The sequence below is a fragment of the Theropithecus gelada genome, chromosome 15 (assembly GCF_003255815.1).
Source record: "Theropithecus gelada isolate Dixy chromosome 15, Tgel_1.0, whole genome shotgun sequence".
NCBI classification, from domain to species: Eukaryota; Metazoa; Chordata; class Mammalia; order Primates; family Cercopithecidae; genus Theropithecus; species Theropithecus gelada.
Genome location: NC_037683.1, coordinates 90,193,067 through 90,208,446, shown reverse-complemented (window position 1 = coordinate 90,208,446; position 15,380 = coordinate 90,193,067). Strand labels below are relative to the sequence as shown.

The 15,380-nt window shown below is 43.0% G+C and overlaps 1 protein-coding gene across 6 annotated transcripts in view; it reads left to right on the top strand.

Annotated features, from left to right (window-relative positions):
* Window positions 1-15,380, top strand: part of PRUNE2 (prune homolog 2) — a 293,604-nt gene that overhangs the window by 147,937 nt on the left and 130,287 nt on the right. The gene's annotated exons all lie outside the window — the stretch shown is intronic.

The following is a 15,380-nucleotide window of genomic DNA, read 5'->3' as shown; positions in this document are numbered from 1 at the left end:
AAGTGGGCAAGTACACCACCAGTTCGTGGTTGAAGTGGTATTACGAGTATGTTTCCTCCAGGAGAGTACACAGTAGTTGCATCTAATTCAGACCTGGGGCGAGCACTCCCAGAATCTCGCCTCTGCTTGTTATGGCTCACTTAGATGACTACAGCCTGTTAACACTTAAGCTGCATAGTATACCAGGTACCATACTAAGTCCTTTAAGGTAACTTGTTTAAACCTCACGTAACTCTGTGACACCGGTACTCCTGCTATGATCCCATTTTATGGATGTGGCAAGTGAAATTAAGTAACTTGCTCAGGATCTCATGACCAGTAAGTGACTTGACTTCCAGTGCAGGCAGCCTGAACTCCAGCATCTGGGCTCTTTGTCATGAAGCTATAATACTGCTCCGAACAGAAGAAGACCTCAATCTTCACCTTGTTTGACATAGGACTTGAGGAAAAATACACATTGTCAGATGGAGATGGAGGGGGAGATGGTGTACCAGGTGGGAGGGGTGTAGGTATGTGGCAGTGGATGTGTCTCAGAGCCGAAGACACAGTGGGGAGTGAAGGAAGCTATTTAATCCATTTAAAAAAAATTGTAAATCAGAAACTGAATATCCAGTTTGCTGGTTTCTTTTGAGGATTGCTCTGCCTGGGATTTATCTTGAGTCCAACTAAAAACGTTTTACGTAGTTTGTTTGGATTAAGATTGCCAAGTTGTGGAGCCATTGAGGCTCCTCATGCGTCCACAGCCGTGCTCATGGTGAAGGGCCTGGCTCTGGAGCTCAGTCTCATGTGGTCGTGTATGTAGGGACCTCCACCTCCATACAAGAGCTAGGACTGAAGGAGCCACAGACAGTCATTCTACACTGCCTGCATTTTGAACATGTAAAAAGAAATGTGGAGAGTTTGGAGAGTTTGAAAAGGATGGTCTAGGGGGCTGGGGGTGAAATTACCGCAAGAGTATCTCACCACCTCTCTCAGAGTGTGTTAAGAAATGAACATGTGTGGAATCTATAGTAAAAAGTGGTATTAAGCATTTGAAAGATGGGCCTCTTCCAGACAGTTCAAGTCAAGCAGACTGCCATCTGGATTATTCTTGTCATAGTTGTTTTCTCTGCCCACATTTCTGCAGCTGCCGTTCCTGCCTCCCTTATTAATAGGTTATCCGGAAATGACTTTGGATGACTTCTTCCTATGTTAACACACTTTTTGATGAAATAACAGAGAGTATTGTCATTAAAGATCTGGAAAAACATTAAATCCTTACAGGACTCAAATGCAGCACATTTAATGGTTGATGTAGAACTCAGAGCAAAGAAATCACTTTTTCCAACAACAGAAGGAAACTGTTGGCGACTTCCAAATTGGCTAAAGATGCTTGTTCTAACCGTTCTTTTGGTTTAAAATTGCCAACCTTAAAAGTGATTTCAGAGTTGGCACCAGACGCTCTGGAGGCTGCTAAAGTATACTTAGGAAAGACTTTAAAGCCATTAAAGTTATATGGCAGTGTTTTGAAGTTGTCTTTTAAATATGATGGACCCAGTTGTTTGACCGTACGTAATACATAATACCATACAGCTCCAGAGTGGCATTATTTGGAACAGAGTTTATGAATCATTTAAAAATTGTACCTGTAACCAATGCAAAAGCTATAATTTCGTATAAAGCTATAAATAATCGATCTCAAAAATCTACATAAGATTGACAGATAGAGTGCTATTTGGAGTTGATGGGTATTTTGATAAACTTTGATTAATATTCTCAAGTCAATCATTGTTGAATGAAGTATTTTAAAATTATTTGGTGAAAATTATGTATGTTTTTCCATGTTTTCTAAAGACTTTTATTTTCCAATGGAAATTCAGAGCCACCTAGTGACCAAAAACAAAATGTCTAAAGTATAAAACATGACGAGAAAAAACTCCAAGCAAAAGAGAAAAGCAATCATTTATCCCCGGGCTTTGATGTCTGGAGATAAAATTGTATCCAGTTCAGGTCTACAAAAGTAGAATTCTTACAAATTAAATAGACTAAGTCTCTTGTTATTTGGGGATTAAAGGCCCCTAAACATAGGCTTGAGGTATATAGATGATTAATTTTTGTAGACATCAGTTTATCAAATGAGATTGTCTGACTTACACAAATATACATTCCTGCTTCCTTGATGGTGTGTTCTGTTCCTGAGTAGTTTGTATATTATGTCTCGAGAAAAGAAAAGATGGAGCAGCAGTCTCACAGAAGATAGGACCAAGGGTGGAGGAGAAAGAAAGGCATGGGGTAATCTTAAACTTCCCAAATGAGGCTTCTAATTCAGATTCATTTTTGAGCATAAAGATTCAGGCAATTCTATTAAATTTGGCTGGGTTAAATTCAGCAAACCTGTTGAGCCTTTTTTTTTTTTTTTTTTTTTTTGAGACCAAGTCTCAGTCTGTCGCCCAGGCTGGAGTGCAGTGGTGTGATCTCTGCTCACTGCAACCTCTGCCTCTGCCTCTGCCTCCTGGGTTCAAGCGATTCTCGTGCTTCAGCCTCCCAAGTAGCTGAGACTACCGGCATGTGCCACCACACCTGGCTAATTTTTGTATTTTTAATAGAGATGGAGTTTCACAGTGTTGACCAGGCTGGTCTCAAACTTCTGGCCTCAAGTGATCCGCCCACCTCCACCTCCCGAAGTGCTGGGATTACAGGCGTGAGCCACCGCGCCTGGCCCAAGTCTGGACATTTACAGGTTTCTTGCTAGGCATGAATGCAATAAATCTAAGATGCGTGTAGAGAGCCAGGGTTTTTGGCTTGGTTGAAGTAGAGCAAGTCCGGAAGGACATATAGGAGATGAGGGTGGAGAGGTAGAACGTGGCTGTGATGTGGAATACTGTGACATCTGTTACTTTTGGGGGGCTTTTGGCGAAAATCATGGTCATAGTTAGGATGACTAATCTGGATGCAGCATATAGAGTGGACTGATGCAGGGTAAACAGATGTCAGGAAGAGTAGTGAGGTTATTCTAATGGTTTTAGATACAAGTCATAAGCATGCGACCTGGAATTATTAGAGTAAGAAGGGAAACAGTAGGTTAGAGAAAAAGAGAGGAATCTTTAGTACTGATACGGGGGAGCAGTGATATCAAGGGTGACTCCAAAATATCTGCCCTAGTTGATGAGGAAAGGAAAGTGATAGAAATAATATCGTATAGCATCAGTCATGGAAATAAGGGTACCAGGGAAGTAGCTGGCGTGTGATGGAGAAAGTGTGAGTATGCTTTTGACATCCATCCATTCATTCAGAAACATGTACGGGGTGCCTGCTGTGTGCTGGGTGCTCAGGTTGCAGTAACATCAAGAGACCCCCAACTGCCAGATACCCAGGGAAGAGGAAAGCAGCTCTGTTTCTACACCAAGGAGCCAGATTAGATTCAATGGACAAGCTCTTTGCCAAGTGCACCAGCTTTTTAAACTAATTTATTTAAACTGTAAGGGATTTATTTAAACTGTAGGGGATAACTATTATTATGTTAGTGTACAAAGGAAGCGAGACTGGAGAATTCCCTGACCTCCCTCACAGGATGTGTGACAGGGGTGTGGATTGTCTGTTTGGGCGCTGTGTGCTCAAACCCCTTGTGGGAGGAGGAGCACGCAGACCAGCAGGTACAGGAGCCAGTGTGAGCGCTTTTGGGCTCCAGCCCCATGGTAGCATCTAGGGCTGGGTGCCTGTGACTCCCAAAGCCCCGGTGGGCAAGCTACAGTGCTCTTTTTTTTTTTTTTTTTTTTTTTTTTTGAGACGGAGTCTCGCGCTGTGTCACCCAGGCTGGAGTGCAGTGGCGCGATCTCGGCTCACTGCAAGCTCCGCCTCCCAGGTTCAGGCCATTCTCCTGCCTCAGCCTCCGAGTAGCTGGGACTACAGGCGCCCGCCACCACGCCCGGCTAGTTTTTTGTATTTTTAGTAGAGACGGGGTTTCACCATGTTAGCCAGGATGGTCTCGATCTCCTGACCTCGTGATCCGCCCGCCTCGGCCTCCCAAAGTGCTGGGATTACAGGCTTGAGCCACCGCGCCCGGCCTACAGTGCTCTTTTAACTCTGCCATCCACAGATGAGTTAAGTGTTAACCAGTTCAGTGCCCTCTTGGTACCCGGCTTCTTTTCCAGCATCCAGGAAGAATCAGGTCACATGGACAAAGTGAGGAATGGTAAATGTGGGGGATTTTATTGCTGGATGAAGATGGTTCTCCACAGGATGGATGGGGAGTTGGAAAGGGAATGGAGTGGGAAGATGATCTTCCCCTGGAGTTCAGCCGCTCTCCTCTCTAACTGACCCCAGCCAAAGTCCTCTTGATGTTCACACACTCCTTTTCTTCTCTCCTTCTCTGCCACGCTGCTCTTCTGCTGTTCATCTGCTCTTCTGCCTATCTGCTCATGGAGCCTGGGGTTTGGGGTCTGTATGGGTATAGGATAGTGGGGCATGGGGGCCAAAAGGCAATATTTGGGTGCGAAAACAGGAATGCTTATTCCCATTTAGGGCTACGGGTTTCCAGGATTGAGGGTGGGGCCTGGGAACTGCCCTCTTCTACCCAGTATCTCCCTGTTTCCTGTTTGTATCAGAAGTAAATATGAATTCACAGTCACACAAAAACTCTGTGACACAGGCAGGCATCAAATGCACTATTTCCATTACACCTCAAACGGTGGTCTCCAGGGAGGCAGACCCAGATTGGGAGGTGAGCAGACAAGGCCTCTGCGGCTGAAAACTCTACCTCAAGGGGACTGTAGCCCAGTCAGCTCAGTGGCCTCCAGCTAAAAGGGGCTTGTTTCTTCCAGTATGAAGTCCGCTTCTCCAGCAAACACCGCTTTGCACTGGAGCAGAGCAGGGCTTAGGTTCTTGTCCCTGTTTGCCACTTTCTGATCTGCTCCTGTCTGAACTCCCTGAGCCCCTCCTAGACTACGTTGCCTGGATCAGTCCCCCTGGTCAAGGGTGACCATGGACTAGAGAAGGATCAGAAGCTTTGACTTTAAATTCACAGCCATTTGCTACCTATAATTTTTTTTTCTGGACCCATCTCAAAAATTCCCTGTGACTTCAGCCTTCTTATCCACCCATCCAGATTGTGTTGAGGGTTAAATGAGATAATGTAGAGAGAAATGCTTGTATGGATTGTAAAGTTCTGTGGGGTATAAAATGCCTGCATCCTTTCCAAACACCGTGATTCATCTGGGCCTTGTGGTGCTTGCCTGTAGTCCCAGCTACTCAGGAGGCTGAGGCGGGAGCAGCCCTGGAGGCTTGAGACTGCAGTAAGTTAGGATCATGCTGCTGCACTCCATCGTAACTGACAGAGTGAGACTCTGTCTCAAAAAAAGAAAAAAATTGTTTTAAAGATATAACAAATCAAACACCCTGATTCAACAGAGCAATTATTTCCTATCATTGTTATTCCCACTTGATTCTTCTGCAACTCTCTGTAGCACTAAGCAAGGAAACCCCTCAGCACCTCCTGGACTGAAAACACCAGGAGTTATACATGCAGATTCCTTTAAGAACCATACCACCCATGGCTGGACAGGAGGGGGACTTCAGCGCTACTTCTTTGTTTCACCAAGTTTGCATTTGTTTAAGTTCTACACAGTTTGTCCCAAAAGCCTCAGTGCAGTTTTACGTGTTAATAGTGTCAGATATAGAAATACTATAAACTTACAACACACTGCATGTGGAAGTTTAGTTACTTTCATCTCTTTTACTCTATTAGTTTTGTAAGTTTTGAATAATATATTTTGAACTTTCTATTTTGTTGTAGTCTCCTGATTGAAGATAGCAAAGGTTAACTAAAAGAAAAAATAATTGTTTAAAAAAATTAATTAACAGAACTAAATCAGTATAAAAGGAATGAAAACAAACTTTCAAATGATGTTTTATGTAAGTTTTTAATATGCATATTTCTGAAGTCATTAAAACTTAAAACTGCACTAAGACTTTTGGAATCTATTGTAATCTCTCTTTTTTTTGGGTAGGGGCTCAGGGGAATTCTCCTACCTCAGCTTCCTGAGTCACTGGAACTATAGATGCACTCCACCAAGTACGGCTATATTTTTGTTGAGATGGGGTTTCTCCATGTTGCCCAGGCTGATCTCGAACTTCTGGGCTCAAGTGATTCCCTGCCTCCGCTTCGCAGAGTGCTGGGATTACAGGTAATGAACCACCATGCCTGGCCTGTTGTAATCTCTTGACCATACCACTAGCAACAAAGCTTTGGGCTTCATTAGTAAATTCTTCCTCACTTCAGTTATTATCACAATTGTTACCAATTGAGCCCTTCGCTCTGGCAGTGATTTATTGGCATTCTCTAATATTAGTCATCTCAAGCAGAAAAACTTAGAATGGTTTATAGATGCTTCAGTTTCTGAAATTTCAGTCTGAATCCTAGTTTAGGCCCTTCACTCATTTGCATACGAGTAAAAAGCAGTTTTCAAAACTAACATGCCTCAGAATGCAGTCAAGCAATCAATAAAAGCTTCTCTGAGTTTGCCAGTTGACAGTATTTATTCTGGCAGTAGTTAGTACATCTAAATATTAACTAATTAATCTAGCTTGTAATATTCGCTGCTGGTTTCGTTGAATGAGGTGGGAGTAGGTCAAATCTACAGACCAGTCACAATCTCCAAATGCAAATAAAGTAGCATTTGTTTGTAGGTGGAACCAAATGATTATAAATGAATGGTGAACCATCTCCTGGGATTGGACATAAAGGTCCTGTAAACGCAGAATTGTATCAACAAACAGCTGTTGGGAAAATACTATTATGCTGTAATAGCTGCTATTAAAATCCATTAGCAGTCTTGATGGCCTGTTTGAATTTGATGCATCATTTGCTCTGAATAGCATTTCTTCCTAAAGTTTTGCAGTAGAATTTATGCAGATTGATAGGCAGTAACAGTGACATTCTGGGAGATTAATACTGATTAAACACTTTCCTTGCACTGGCTATTCCAGCCCCCCCCAAATACTGCAAATACTGCAGTTTAAGTATCACGGGGGGCAGGGCACGGGCAGGGTGGGTGGGGAACAGCATGAAGCCTCAAGGCACCCCCCTGCCCCTGGTGGTGGAGGCTTTCTCACACTTGGTGTGAAACATCCATTTTGCTTCCATGACAAATGTTTGCAGACTTGAAGCAGGTCCTCTGTTTCCCACTTTTTTAATAACCTGCCTTTTCCTCATCCTAGTACCTTTTCCAGACTCAGGGAATCCTCCTGGGAGGCCACAGTGCCTTCGGGACACAGTCTGGCTGAAAATATTAGATGTCTAATGAGATTTTGAAAAACACATGTGTTGGCAAAGAGAATGCAGCTGTTCCGATGGAGGAAGCATTCCAATGTTAGGATGGAAAGTCAGCGCTGGCTCCTAGTTGCGACAGCCATGCAACCCTGGGAAGAATGGGGAAGCAGCGCCATCTGGCCGGTGAACCATTCAGGCAGCTCCCAAGGGTTTACCAGTTCAGAGAGGAGAGCTGGCAGGGACTGGTTTAGGCCAGCTTCACAGTTCCTGGGCGCCACGAGTGATCCAGGATATACAGAGACGTTTTCACTCAGATTAGAAGAGACGTTAGGGTAAGTCACTGATAAATGTGGAATACATTAAATCAAGAGTAATTTTTTATCTTGAAAAAGCAGTTCCTTTTGACGTATGTACTTACACGACCTCTCGTTAGTTGGGAGATTTTCAGATATTCCTCAAAATGCCTCTGTAAAGAGCTGAGGTTTGTTAATTTTAAATATTGTTCATCTACTTTCACTTTCTTTAATAGCCAAAGCTGGTGGTTGGTAGGAGGTGAAAGGGAAGGACCACCAGGAAACTATTTGAAAGTTTCACTCCTCAAAGTATAATCCCCTGGCCAGGCGTGGTGGCTCACGCCTATGGTCCCAGCACTTTGGGAGGCCGAGGCAGGTGGATCACTTAAGCTCAGGAGTTCAAGATCAGCCTGGACAACATGGCCAAACCTTGCCTCTACTAAAAATACAAAAATTACTAGGGCGTGGTGGCGTGCGCCTGTGGTCTCAGCTACTTGGCGGGCTGAAGCGAGAGGATCGTTTGAACTTGGGAAGTCGAACTGCAGTGAGCCAAGACTGCATCACTGCACTCCAGCCTGGGGTGACAAAGCGAGACCGTGACTCAAAACAGAAACAAAAACAAAGTATGATCAGCAGCAGATTGAGCATTCCCTGGAAGCTTGTGAGAAATCCAGATTCTCCCCGAGGTGTCTGAATCAGAATCTGCGTTTTAACAAGACCCCTTTTTGCCCCCTGAATGCCTTCCCTGACTCCTCAAGGCAGGCTTCTAGATTCCTGCCCTCTCCTCGCAGTGTTCTTTGTCTACACCCCCACTAGACAGTGTAGCTTCTTGAATGCTTAGCCACAAATTCTTTAGGGCAGGAAGCTGAGTATTTTTTTTATATCCCCACAGTGGCACATGGTGTTCACTTAACCACCCATCCAGCCATCCATTCCTCCCTCCCTCATTCTCTCTCTCCATTGGTTTATCATTTTTTCATTCGTTTACTCGTTTATTTATTTCTTCACTCATTCAGTAAGTATCCATCTACCGTGAATGAGCCAATGCTTTAGGTATCAAGGATATGGTGTGAACATGATAAAGTCCCTGTTGCCGTGCTGGGGGCAGGGGAGACGAATAGCAAACACATAAACTATTAAATACACAGTATGATTTCTTGTTTTGAGAAAGTGCCTTGAAGAAAAATAAATCAGGGCTTGGGAATTCAGAAGGCCTCCAATAAGTATCTGTTTAATCGTCAAATAAATAAAAAAGGTAAGTTAGTAATGAGATGAAAAAGAGCAATAAGGAACCATATCAAAATTTTTGGTTTTGGTTTTTGTTTTTTGAGACGGAGTCTCGCTCTGTCACCAGGCTGGAGTGCAGTGCCATGATCTTGGCTCACTGCAACCTCCGCCTTCTGGGTTCAGGTGATTCTCCTGCCTCAACCTCCCGAGTAGCTGGGACTACAGCGGTGTGCCACCAAGCCCGGCTAATTTTTGTACTTTTTAGTAGAGACGGGGTTTCACCATATTGACCAGGATGGTCTTGATCTCTTGACCTCGTGATCTGCCTGCCTCGGCCCCCCAAAGTGTTGGGATTACAGGCGTGAGCCACTGCTCCCGGCCGGAAGGATATAAAGTCTTAATAGAATTTTAAGAACGAAGGTGATGGACCTAGGAAATGTCCTGCCTAACTGGTCAAATGAAAAGCAAGTGTACAAACTGCCACCCTAGCTCTGCGAGCATTCAAGAGAAAGAAAGACAGGAAGTATTTGGCCGGTAACATTCAGCAAGGAATTGAATTGAGGTAAGAACCCCCTGAAGTCACTCCTTAGAAAATGATGTTCATGCATGGCCATATAAAAAGGGAAGTTCATGGACAGACGATTCATTAGGACCTAAAACATGATAGAATGTTTATGTGGAATTAGTGAAGTTGGGGTGTCCTGGGACATATTAATTTACGTGTCAGTAAAATCAAGGAGGGGAAGTACTAACACATCAGAGATAGGCCTGTTATTCTGCTTCCCCACCGCACTCCCACCCCCCACAAATTAGCATGTTCTGAGTAGTTAAAACCTGAAGCAGCCTTAAAACTAGCTTTTCTCTATGTTCACTCACATGTGCATCCTTCTCACTGCAAAGGGCTTTTTTTTTTTTTTTCATTTTTAAGGGACTAGGTGTAAAGAAGAGATGCTGACAATAACACGCATTGGGAAAAAAATCCGGATTATGAAGTCATAAAACCTGGGTTCCAGTCTCAGTCTCACCTTTTGCCTCCTACTAGCCATGTGGCCTTTTACAGGTTTGCAGTCCGAACCATGTCTAGTCACTAGATCCGTGGTTCTCAACCCTGGCTGTGTGGTGGAATCACTTAGGCAACTTTTAAAAACTACTGAAGCATGGCCCTATTCCTGATTTCTAGACCAGAATCTCAGGGGAGTGGTGAGCACTGGTAGGCCTGGGGGTCATTTTTCAAAATGCACCCTCGGGTGTTGTAACATTCATCCAGAATGGAGAATCCACAGGTCATCTGTTTCACAAGGTTCCTTATTACTCCTGACAGAGAAGGAGAGCTTTTTAAAAACTTGGTTGCAGTGGAAAGCACAGGCTCTCATAAGCAGATGGCTCTCAGTTCTAATGTCATATTGTAAGTTTCATATAAATTGCATCCTTTAGTAATAAATGTGCTGAAAAATGTATTTTGGAGGGCACAGTGGCTCACACTTGTAATCCCAGTACTTTGGGAGGTTGAGGCAGGACTCACTTGAATCTTGAAGTTTGAGACCAACCTGGACAACATAATGAGACTCCATCTCTACAAAAAATTAAAAAATCAGCCAGGCATGGTGGCTTTTGCCTGTGGTCCTAGCTACTCAAGGGGCTGAGGCAGAAGGTTCCATTGAGCCCAGGAGGTTGAGACTCTAGTGAGGTGTGATCGCACTACTGCACTCTAGCCTATGTGACAGAGCAAGACCCTGTCTCAAAACAAAAACAAAAACAGTGTATCTTTGAAAAAGTAATACCTTCTTTAGAATTAATACATAGGTTAAATATCTGATTAATAGATGATGTTAAAAGCAATAGTTGCCTTTTTCTGTTAGAACTATCAGAGGGGAGCCCAATGACTCTTTTCAAACATTCTGAAAGACTGGACTACCCAATCTTTGGGTTATTCAAGTGTAGAACTTGAGCTCTGGAGTCAGTATCCCTAACCAACGGCTGGATCAAATATTTTTAAAGCATGTGGTCTTACTTAACTTCTCTACACCCTAGTCTTCCATACTTGTAGATTGGGGAATGATATTAATACCATTATTAACCTGTCCAAAATGATTATTTTCAGGAATAAATAAATAAATCCCTGTGATATGCTCAGAGCATTGCCTGCCATATTATAAGTGCTGAAATATTCGTTGTTATTATTAACCTTCTATTCAGGAGACAGAAAGCCTACAGAAAAAAGTTTAAGGAGAAAATTTGACCTCCATATAAGGAAAAAAACCTTTCTAATATCCTATCCAAAGACAGAATGAACATCTCATGTGGTCATGAGCTTCCCATCTGTAGAAGTGTGCAATCCCAGGTTTTAAAACCGCCTGCAAGAGTGAGGTATAAGGCATTTAAGGAGTGAGTGAGTCGTTGAACTGAGTAGCTTTTAAGGCCCATCTAAATCCTGATATTTGATTTTTCTTTCATTTCAATTTTAAAGTTATATGAGTCTATGAAGAGCCTAACTAATCTATCTCTCTTGGGGAGAAGAAATTTCAGTGGATGCTCCTAAATGGTGTCATGGCTTTTCCTGAGATCCAAATTTGATAGTTCTCCACACTTAAATTTAGTAGGAACAAAATCCACTGCTTCCAAAACCACCACTAGTTTTCTGACTTAGAGTTTGGTGAAGAATGTAATGTCAATAGCCCTATTCTTTCTTTTCTATCACAATAAATATCTAACCAAATTTATTTAGTTATTCATTTTGGCTGGAGGTTGGAGGGATCAGTAAGAATTTCTGGTAGTATTTTCGATGAGAGATTTTTTTCCAAATATATTGACTTAAACCAAACAGAGCTATTCTGCCATATCTCAGTATGGATTTGCCTGGTACTTTTCCCACGAAGATACAAATTTAAAGGCCTTCTATTTCCTGTGACAAGGGCAGAAGGAAATCTGAGATGTATAGAACAAGCATTTAATGATCTAACTGTTGCAAATTATCTCTGACTCTTTAAAAGTGAAATATAAAATAGAAAGTGTTTTTGTTCATAACAAGTATGCAAAATAATAATATCTGTGCTGGCATTAGGCCTAGAAGACATACTAACTTCAGTATGCTTTTAATTCCAGGCCTTTCACTGACTCTAAATTTCAGTAACTTCACTGATGAATATCAATGTTATTGACCCTACTAAGGTTTCTGTGTGTGTGTGTGTGTGTGTGTGTGTGTGTGTGTGTCCCCTAGGGAACTGCTGCCATCTGTCAGTGAAGAACGTCTAGCATTCTTGCAAAGAACAGCTGTTTATATCCAGACTTCTTAGCAGAGTGCATTAGATGAGGCTATTTGTGAGGCAAAAAGGAAGTTCAACTTCTTGTGCATTATGCGTATGTTACGGGTCTAGATTTAGGTGGGCTAATATGTTGAGCCAAAAAGCTTGGCAAATTGATACAGCAGGAGCCTTCTGTTGAACATTAATCATTTCTTTCCTTAATCTTTATACTTGTCTCCTAGTCTGGTTCAATAAATAACAGTGAATTCCCATGCCTTTTGCTACAGAGGCTCAACCCCAGTCCACATTCCCACAAACGATCCTTTAGGTTTGCATTAGCAACTTCCCAGTTATATTTGTAAGCCTGACCTTTCATTGATTTCTAGACACATAAGGATACCTTTCAAGGAACAGCATACAGCTCTCTTGGTTTTCATACAAGCACCTCAAACTCAACAAGGCAAATGTGAGCAGGTCACCTTCTCTCTGCTCCCACTGCCGACTGCCTTAGTTCAGTACCTCCTTTTGTCTTACCCAGAGCATAGCAATCAAGAATAGCCCATGGACTCTTTTGTTTGTGCAAATTACGGACCCCTTTCTTCAGTCCATGCTGCCCCACCGCAAAAACTGACTTTGTAAATACATCGTGGGTGAGATCGTGAACTGGATTTCAGGCCCTGCAAGCTGTGGTCCTGACAGGGAGACACTGACTGTGCATAGGAAAACTAATTTTCTCCTCTCCTCTGTAGTTCTGGCCACCAAATGTGTAGGGTGTTTTTCCCCACACCAAGCAATTCTCTGCCACAACAATTGGGTGTTCTGTAATTCAATTAAATTCAGACACTGTTTACCTGGAATGAGTGCAAGCCACCTTGGCTTGGTCTCACAAGACTGCCCCAACTTCCATGCCAATCACAAGTCTGGGTTGTCACCTGTGCTTCTGATACACTGGCTATAAATCAGAGATTCCCATGACTCTCTCCTCCAGTTCAATAATTTGCTAGAACAGCTCACAGAGCTCAGGGAAACATTCACACTTATTGGTTTATTATTAATGTATAATAGAGGATATGACAAAGAACACAGATGAAGAGGTACATAGGGGTCGAGAAGGGTCCTGAGCACAGGAGCTTCTGTGTCTTTGGTGTTGGAATGCACCACCCTCCTGACACATGGATGTGTTCATCAACACAGAAGCCCACCAGTGTCATCTCATTAGAACAAAAAGACGCTCCTATCACCCAGGAAATTCTAAGGGATTTAGGAATGCTGTGTCAGGAACCAGGGTCAGACCAAATACTAAGACGAAAAATGCTTCTGGCACCCCTATCACTTCGGAAATGACAAAGTGTTTTAGGAGTTCTATGTCAGGAACTGGGAGCAGAACCCAATACATATTTTTCTTATTATTTCATGGAAATAATGTATATATTTTCTTACTATTTCAAGATCAGAAAGCGATTCTGATCTTGAGTCTAAATCATTTCTGGTCTGCCCTTTCACACTGAAACACAAATCTGTCATGCCCTGTTCCCTTCTTAAAATCCTTCAGTGGCTCTCCATACATTTCCAGTTAAAGTGGTACTTCGCTGCATAGCAAATGAGGTACTGACTTCTGACCCTTGTGTTACAAACCAAACTGGGGTCCGTTCACCTGGCGCAGTAAAGTCAAACATCCACATTGAGGTTTTGCAGCAAGAGAAAGGAGGGCATTTATTTGCAGGGTGCCAAGCAAGGAGAGCTGGGAAGCTCACACTTACGACCTCACCTCTCTGATGGATACACGCAAGGGTTTTTAAAGGAAGGAATAAATTTCAGAAAATCAGAAGTTACAGGCAAAACTGCAAATCAGTACATGGAGGTTATACACTGATTTGGCTGAAAAAGATACCTTGAAATGAGGGGCTTACAGGTGATAGGTAGATTCAGAGATTCTCTGATTTGCAGTTGGTTAAGGAAGCAGGGCTTTGTCAAAAACTTGGGGGTCAGAAGAAAGGAATGTTGATGTCTGGGCTTTGGGACTGACTTTCTCCAGGACCCTTAGGAAGAAATTTAGAACAAAGAACTGCAGTCAGAGTTCAGTCCTCAATTTCACCCTTATTTGAGGTCTCTGTGTCAGCTGATGGCATTTTCCACTTGGTGGGAGGCCGGATTTCTGGAAAACAACTCCGTGGCATATGTTACAGTGTTATCTTTAGTTTCTATATGGAACCAAACATCTTGTGATCCTAACTTCTTTGGCTGTTGTTTTGAGTCATTATTACCTTCTTACTTATTAGGTTGCTCATTTACTTCTCATGGCTAGGTAGGTGCCTAGAATGTCCCTTAAAGGAACTCAAGATTTTCCTTTATTTCCTTGCTTACGGAGGTCGGCCGTGGGTGGCAATCCTTTAAGAGGGCTCCCCGCTCTGCCTCACTTGTATTAATTCTAGGTTCACCTCCCTCCACTCAGCACACACCCCTTGCACCCACCGTACTGAACCCTGGGTGGCTCCCATGATGTATGGTGTTTCATTCTGCAGCTCTTTCCCATGTCTGTGCCTTGTTGCATGCTGTTCCATCCACCTGAAATGCCTTTCCCCACTTCCTCACCAAGCTGGACCCACTCACCTCCTCTAATGCAGTTCAGTCATCCAGATTTAAGAAGCTTCCGCTGACGCTCCAAGTCAGATTGCTTCTGAAAGTTTGATGGATATATCATTTATGTGCCATAAAGTTTACCTTTTAAAATTACACAGTCCAGTGGTTTTTAGTGTATTTACCGACCTGTGCCACCATCTCCCTAATCTAATTTTAAAACATTTCGTTACTCCCAAAACCCACTGACAGTCACCCCCCCATCTTTCCTCCACCCTCAGCCATAGCAGTTACTAATCCACATTGTCTCTAAAGATGTCCTGTCAGAATTTGGTGCCTCTCTCTGGCCATAACCGCATCCCACTAGCTGGCCTGTTTGTCTTTCCAGCCCGTCTCGTCCAGGCAATCTGAGAGTCTTAGCAAGCAGAGACCTTGTCTTCAGCTTTGTATTCTGAGAACCTGGCTTGATTTGCAAACATGATAGGACCTCAAAATTTGGTTGAAAAAAGAGAGGAAGGATTTTGTATTTGAACTATCTTTTCTCCCCAAAGGTTATTTATCTACTGCCTCAAATATCAGGATTCATTCTTACTCTGTTAGGGAAAGAAGGCCTTCTTGGTGACAGAAAATGTTTGACCTTTGACTGGAATTCCTAGTATAAAAGAAGTGGGCCGGGTGCGGTGGCTCACGCCTATAATCCCAACACTTTGGGAGGTCGAGGCAGGTGGATCACAAGGTCAGGAGTTCAAGACCAGGCTGTCCAACATGGTGAAACCCTGTTTCTACTAAAAAAAA